Source organism: Pinus tabuliformis, chromosome 8 (assembly GCF_031772625.1).
Source record: "Pinus tabuliformis cultivar Carrire ecotype Pingquan chromosome 8, CPIR1, whole genome shotgun sequence".
NCBI classification, from domain to species: Eukaryota; Viridiplantae; Streptophyta; class Pinopsida; order Pinales; family Pinaceae; genus Pinus; species Pinus tabuliformis.
In genome coordinates, this window is record NC_142294.1 from 512,003,495 (window position 1) to 512,012,112 (window position 8,618).

Sequence of the window (8,618 nt, forward strand, 5' to 3'; positions counted from 1 at the left end):
AGGATCACACTGAGCATTATGTCCCCAGGATTCTCCAACTCCCAATGAGAAGTTGAAATCCCCCCCTATCACTGTATTCTGTGTGATATGGTTACCATTGAGGAAATCTTGCCAGTAAGGTAGACGATTCTGGTTAGGCCCATAAATATTGATTATTCTGATCGGGATACCCAGGTCACCCAAGATTATATCCATACCGAGGAATCCTCTGCCCCCCCAGGCAGAGAGTGGCCTACATTTCCTTGGGTTAATACCAATGAGTAGTCCTCCAGATCGACCACACGCATCCAGACCATGTAAAATCCATCCAGGAAGCAAAGCTTGTAGACATCTCACCGCCACCTCAGATGTGCACAGAGTTTCTTGAAGAAAAATGATATCACACCTAGATTCATGCAAGAGTCTTTTCAGAGCCAAACGTTTTTTGGGGTTGGCTAGTCCCCTGCAGTTGAAGGAGAGCCAGATCATGGGACACCACAGGTCATGGGCTCAATAGCTCTAAGTGCCCGCTCAATAGTAACTTGTCGCCCCATGGCGACATCTGCAACAGCATTTAGCTTTGCTGAAGAAATTTGTGAGGGTCTGCCTCGCTTTTGCTTGCGATGGCGTCCAGGGGATGAACCCAGGCCTAATATACGAGGCCGTGCACGAGGTCTCAGGTGATAATGATGTGAGCCGGATTCACCCGGAGAGGATGGAGAGTCTGTACCGCCCAGAGTCAGGTTGTGTGAGGGAGGGGTGGTAGAAAAGGTGGGTGGAGGTGGGGCAATGGTGCAGAGTATGGAGGGGAGGGACACAAACTCAGAATGGGGTGCTTGCAAAGAAGAATTTACAAATGATTGCATATCAATAGAGAAAGATTGAGAAAAGGTGGGGGTGGAAGCATTACCCGGACGAGAAGGTGCAGCCTCCGCCGGTTTAGTGGCAGCCACAGCGGTCTTTGAGCGTGTACGCGGCGGTCCTGGAGCAGCCGATGCCTTCCGTCGAGCGTTCATTGAAGCGCTATCCCCCTTCTTCTTGGATGGGGTCTCCTGTTGTGTCTGTACACCCTCCATTGGTATATTATCTCCAGCATTTTGTTCCACAGTGGTCTGCTGACGAGGTCCTTTGGTGTCCTCAGAAGTCACCCCCGAATTCAGTGGACAATCCTTGTAGAGGTGACCAATTTTATGGCATCTACGACAACGGAATGGTACGCCTTCATAATCAAGTGGCTGTTTGCGGGAGACATGGCTGTGGTGCAGGGTGATCTTTTCCTCCAATCCAGGCCTGGTGTCCAAATGGACTAGAATTCGAGCCATTGTCCTGATACCCGATTTCTCGTACGTCCTGTCGTGCTCCAGGTAAGTGCCTAGAGTGTCCCCAATTCTTTTGAATGTATACTGATTCCAAAATTGCCATGGCAACCCAGGAAGACGAACCCAAATGGGACCAGCCCCCAGTTGTTCTCGTTCCGGGTCAAATAGGGGATCCCACCGTTTGAGCATGACTGGCGCGAGCTCAATGTGCCAATATTGGGAAAGGACCCACTGTGTGTATTCGGGCCGGTGAAAATGCAGGGCGAACCAGCCCCTTGTAAGTACCATAATATCTGGAAGTTCTTTAAAGAAAGACCCCCAAATCTCTTCCACCCAAAGCTTGAGTCGCTCCGCAGTGTATGTTCGGCCCCGAACTCTGCCAACCAGGACCTTACGAGCAGCGTCCATCACATCCGGAAGTGGTGCTTCAGGCCCAAAATTGATGTTGAAGTCAGAATCAATGGCCCGGAGGCAGCGACCTTTTGTCACCTTCTCAGAGCGTTTGCCAAATGGAGTCCCCTTCAGGAGTTTGCGGCACGGGTCGGTGGAGCTGTGCTGGGCGGAAGCAGCGGAGCGAACCGGAAGCGGCGGGGTAGTGAAGCACCCCGAGCGAATCGGCGTGCGAGGGGTTGAATAGCTAGTGCCGGGGAGAAGGGATACAGTGGGGTGTATGGAGGGCTGTTGTGCCTGCGGCATAAATGAAACTGATGGTGAATGAGAGCTCGATGGGGGCGGAGGCGGAGGGGGCGGAGGTAATACAGGGCGGAGATGGTACTGGAGCGGGGCGTCAAGGAAAGGCGAGCTCAGAAAACATGAGCCCAAAAGCTGTGCCGTCGCAGGGGAGAGGGGTGGACAGTCGAGGGGCGAGGAGTCCGCGGGAGTGAGAACCGGAGATTTGTTTTTACCTGTAGAGGACAAGTGCGGCTGCTGAGACGAAGCACCTGTCACTAAACCCAGCGCAACGCTCCGCGGTATCAGTTGAGGCCGCCTAGTATGAGCCCATATGTCTTGATGCGGCATGGGGTCCGCCTCATAGTCGACCAACTCCTCATCGCCCATTTTATCTTGTCGGTAAGAAGGCGTAAACGGGGTTCGATCGGGGGGCCGGTCTGCGGGTTGTAAGGAAGAGTCAGTGCGGCAGAGAGAACCCAGGAGGGGACCGCAGATGAAAACAAAACTCCGAGTAAACCGATGTAGATGCCGCGGTTCAAGCCGACAGTGCGCCCATAAACCGATAGCCAAAACTGCAAACCGCCATGGGCAGAGGTTCTGTAACAAACCCTAGGTTAGGGTTCCACCATTGTCGCCTTCGAGAGCTCCCTCTACCCTAACTTACTAATACTACAAGTCCAAAAAATTATAACTTATATTCATATGACACATGTTCATATAACTTTTTTTAATCAATTTAATTAAAAAAATAAAAATGAGATAACTATTTTTAAAATAAATCTCAACTTTTAAAACAACCATTAAAAATATTTTAAAATACCTCATAATAAAAATAATAAATAAATATATAAGCATAATATATAAATAAATAAACATAATATATAAATAAATAAACATAATCAAAATAAAATCATAGGATAAATTAATTTATCAAACAGAATATAATAAATAACTTATTTCATATACATTTACTTAATACAAGTAATTAAATAACCATAATAATAAATTAATTAAAACAAAATCTTTAGGATAAATTAATTTATTAAATAGAATATAATAAACAATATTAAAACATAAACAAATCAATTCAAGCAATTAATAAACAACTATAATAAATTACATAAATAATAAATAAAATTAATATATCAGAAAATTATTATAATACATTAACAAACATTTAAGCTATCACAGCATTAATAATAAATTATCCTCCTTAATATATCAAATCATAATAAAAATAATAAATAAATATATAAACATAATATATAAATATATAAACATAATATATAAATAAATAAACATAATAAATAAAAATAATAAATAAAATTAATATATCAAATCATAATAAAAATAATAAATAAATATATAAACATAATATATAAATAAATAAACATAATCAAAGTAAAATCATAGGATAAATTAATTTATCAAACAGAATATAATAAATAACTTATTTCATATACATTTACTTAATACAAGTAATTAAATAACTATAATAATAAATTAATTAAAACAAAATCTTTAGGATAAATTAATTTATTAAATAGAATATAATAAACAATATTAAAACATAAACAATTCAATTCAAGCCATTAATAAACAAACTATAATAAATTACATAAATAATAAATAAAATTAATATATCAGAAAATTATTATAATACATTAACAAACATTTAAGCTATCACAGCATTAATAATAAATTATCCTCCTTAATATATATACATATATATATATATATGAATAAACATAATAAAAAACTAAATCACAATTTGGTAAATTAATTTATTAAATAAAATATAATAAATAACTTATTACATAAACTATTTCACTCAAAACAATTAATAATAACTATAATAAATAACCAAGTATGCTAAAATAAATAAATAAATACATAATAAAATAAATTCTAGTTAATTCAAATCAGTAAGTTGGTCGGCTCACATACTTGACATCTCAACCTTAACCTTATTTATCATTGTTGGCTCTCTCTTTTGTAAATCAAGTCCTGATGATGAGTCTTGGTCTAGACTCGAAACGTCGACAAAACAAAAATGAAAACTGTGGAATATCCGAGTGAAAATACTAAAAAAATACCTCATAATAATTAATAATTAAATTAAAAATCTAAAATTTTATTATTTAAAAATAAATATATCTATCAACATAATTACATTAATTAAAATAGATTGTACTCATCCTATTAATTAATTGTACTCATCCTATTGGTGTGTATCACAATGCCTCCTTTCAAATATTTTCATTTTTAGTGCAAGGAGGAAACCATCTAATTAGTTAGATACTGATTAGACATTGTGGACCTGTCCTTTCGACAAATCTATACCAAATTTTAAACAAAAATTCCACAAAAAAAAGTTAAACAAAAACCAAAACAGAGAAAAAGTTACATTAAATTTATTTATTAATGTGGCGAACGTCGTCTCCCACTATGGAGAGTTTTGGGATATGTATATCCATCTCCTTGTTATATATGCCACATGCTAGTTGGTGGGTTGATGGTGAAAAATGACTTTACAACTGTATAAAGTTTTCACCGTTGTGAAAAATTGTTTAATGGTCACCATGCATGCCCTCTCTCTATACTATATTGAATTCATTAGTATGTCTATTTTTATATGCGCTACTTAGCTGTATGGGTTTTTTTTGAATCAGTTCACCTAAAAATTTCGTTTATCTTTGGTGTAATTTGACACCTATCTTTTGGGTCACGGTGCGACTCGACAACAATCGGCGGCGAGTAGGGTTATGACGTCTATTTCACTTCATTGGCATGTATTTAACTGTATTACGTCATGGTCTACAGTTACCGGTCCGAATAGTGCGCAAGAGTTAACGAATTTGTCATAGGAAATTAAATGTTTGTTTAGCTATAAGTTCGATAGTCATATAATTTTTAGTGAAGATGGAGTGTTGGGAAAGTATCCGCAAGCGTGTTATATATGACTATCCAGCTTGCAGCTAAACAAGCATTTAATGCCCTATAGCTCTTGCCAAAATGATGGGCATTTCAGGTATGGGCGGAGAGCTTTTATCGAAGGAGTTGTTTATAATGCGACTTTTTGGAGATTCCGGTGACGGAATTCGGCGACTTTTTGGAGATTCCGGTGACGGAATCCGGCTGAAGAAATTGAGGTTAAATCTTGATTTGTTGCAGTTAAAATGGTTTTTTAACTGCATAATGATGGACATTTCAGGTATGGGCGGAGAGCTTTTATCTAAGGAGTTGTCTATAATGCGACTTTTTGGAGATTTCGGTGACGGAATCCGGCTGAAGAAATTGAGGTTAAATCTTGATTTGTTGCAGTTAAAATGGTTTTTTAACTGCATATTTGGATTCAGCACCCTCAAAAACCCTTGGAACTCTTTCATTGTGCAGAAACTAGCTATCAAACTTGAGATTCCAATAAATTCCTGCCCGAAAAAACCCGCCAGAAAATCTTTCAAAAAATCGCGTTATAGACAACTCCTTTATCGAATGAGAACCCTCCGCACTGTTACAAGTAAACTCTTTCACTATGTTGTGTTACATGAGAGCTTGTATAAGGTAGCAGCCTCTTAGCTCCGCACTTGCCTCCTCCGTATTCCTTGGCAATGGATCGCCCGTTTCGCTGTCAGGTCAATATATCGTTTCAATATACATGTTACCAATGCTCCATTCACCATTGGATTCCGCAGAAACACATTAATAAATGATTATATTGTTTAATGCTCTTTTCTATCACTTTGTGCTCGTGTTACTATGGATAGGGTTTTAACTATATTGATATTCTTAACAACATTTATTGGTGAAGAAGAAGCGTGCTCTGTCGTGTCGTGCCTTTTATTGGAATTTGTAATTTGCTTGTAGGTTCTCGCGATCATGCTCACAGCAATTGCTACTCTCTCCTCAGCCTCTCGAACAACACCAGCTCTTGCTATCTGTCGTTCTGCACCGCAACTCTTCGTGCAAATCGCATTCGGCCTCTTCTTTCTCCATTGTGATTATGGTGATGTCAAATTAGGTAATGTCAAAGAGCTGTGAGATTGCTGAAAAGATATGATTTACAGATGTGTTATCTGCCTCAGCTCTTCAGGGAAATCGCATTCGACCTCCTCTTTCTCCATTGTGATTATGGTGACGACAAGCCAAATTAGGTAACGTCAAAGACCTGCGAGATTGCTGAAAATATAATTTTACAACTATGTTATCTCATTTTTATATAGTTTAAATTTTTAATATAAAACTAAACCAGCTCTTCAGGGAAATCGCATTCGACCTCCTCTTTCTCCATTGTGATTATGGTGATGACAAACCAAATTAGGTAATGTCAAAGAGGCGAGATTGCTGAAAAATATAATTTACAACTATGTTATCTCTTTTTTATATAGTTTAAATTTTCAATATAAAACTAAACCAACTAAATGATTTTACATTACTCGTCTTTCAACAGTATGCAGCTTTACACGGAGCCATGCCGTTTTTGACTTACAGACTACTAGACACATCTCCCTCTAGGATTTTGGTGAAAACATTACTGCACTAAGAATTTCAGGAGACAAAAGATTATATATATTCAATGCCTTTATATTATAATAAATATTATCTCTTTAATATAAAACTTTATAATATTATCTCTTTAATATAAAGCTGATGTGAAGGCTTATGAACTTTAACTCATTATATTTTTTAATTATAAAAATTAAAATAAATATATTAAATTATATATTTTTAATAAAAAGTATTTTTAAAAAATAATATGTATTTCTTAAAATGCTTCCGACAAAAACCTTCACAGCCATAGGACAATGCAATTTTCAATCATCTCCACTGCTCAATATTGTTGGGTGAGGGGCTCAACAAGTTCTGGGACAAGTTCTCGGATAGATAGTCTCACATTATTTGACTTAATTTTGATTTCAAGAATGATAAGAAAAATGAAAACGGTTGATTAGATTTTGAGTTGGATTATCAGTTTAATTCATTTTCTTTCCTCTCCAATTTTATTTTATAATCTCTCTTTAATACATGATACATATATTGAATTTAGCTTTATATCTTATGTAAAATGATGAAAACAGTAATTAGTGAATCAATGAAAAATATTTTTAGACTTTACTTACACCAAAGGGTTAAGACTATCACTAGCACTACTGTTATTTTCATTTGACTAACATTGTTATTTTCATTTGACTTAGAGTTTGAAGATTGTACATTTGAGTGCTTTTAGTGGCCTCGGGCTAAACAATATTATGATCATGAGACTCCAATATATAATTTGAAAATATTGTTTAGACTTAACTTGCACTGCAAAGGGTTAAGTCTATCATTAACATTGTTATTTTCATTTGATTTATAGCTTGAAGATTGTACATTTCGGATAAATAATATTATGATTTTATGATTTCAACAATGTTGCTTAAGAAGGGTGCATATGAGATTGTTTGTATGATGCGTAGAGAGTCTCTTAGGAAGCCATGAGTGATCATAACATTTATGAGGTCATGTACTTTTACATATAAAAAGCTAGGTGTACCCACTAATAACATTTGGCTTCAAATTGTTTTTATTTCTTCTTAATTTAAGAGTGTTTACAAGGCAATAAAATAGATAATGTGACTGGGTTGGAACCATTATGACTTATTTTTTTTGGTTCTATTAGTTAAGGAACCAATGATAGTATCCATATCTTAATAATATACTTTTTAGTTGTACATTTGTTTCATAAATATGAAGGGAAGGTAAATTGTCTATATTATTGAGGTACTTGACATAGTTTAGAAGCTATATAACGTCTTCGTGGTCATCTATGAGTTATGGAACAAATATGAATTCAATATAGTATAAAGAGAGGGCATGCATGGTCACCATTAAACAATTTTTTACAACGTTGAAAAATTTATACAATTGCAAAGTCATTTTTCACCATCAACCCACCAACTAACATGTGGCATATATAACAAGGACATGGGTATACATATCTCAAATCAGTCCATAGTGGGAGACGACGTTCACCACATTAATAAATAAATTTAGTGTAACTTTTTCTATGTTTTGGTTCCTGTTTAATTTTTATTTTTAAATTTGGTATAGATTTGTCGAAATGATAGGTCCACAATGATAGGTCCACAATGTCTAATCAATCTAATTAGATGGTTTCCTCCTCGCACTAAAAATTATGAAAAGTGACATTGCTTTTTTTTTTTTACAAGAACGGTTATGGGATTTCATTAATTGATTGGCTGAAGGCCACACATTCGGTTACAAAAGGAGGAATAGATCTCATCATGCCTTTCCAACAAAAGGAAAATGGCGCCTACTCTTATCAACTTCCTCTTCTTACAATTGTTAAAGTGCACTTCTGCTGCTAATTTTCCGAGCTGAAAGATACAAATGAATTGGTGCAGGAGGATGCAGTAAAACATGACTCTTTAAGGAATTGGTTCCCAAAGAATTTCCTTATCTTTGAGAATTGTACCGATATCTAAGTGGACTGCCTTGTTTGCCTCAATGTCTGCTACTTTATTATTTGTTCTCAACACATGAAAATAATTCAGATTTAGGGACTTTATCATGCTTTTGATCCTTGTGATTAGCCTTGCTAGTTGTAGATCCACTGGATTGGAGTTGGTCGCCACTGCTTTTATGATT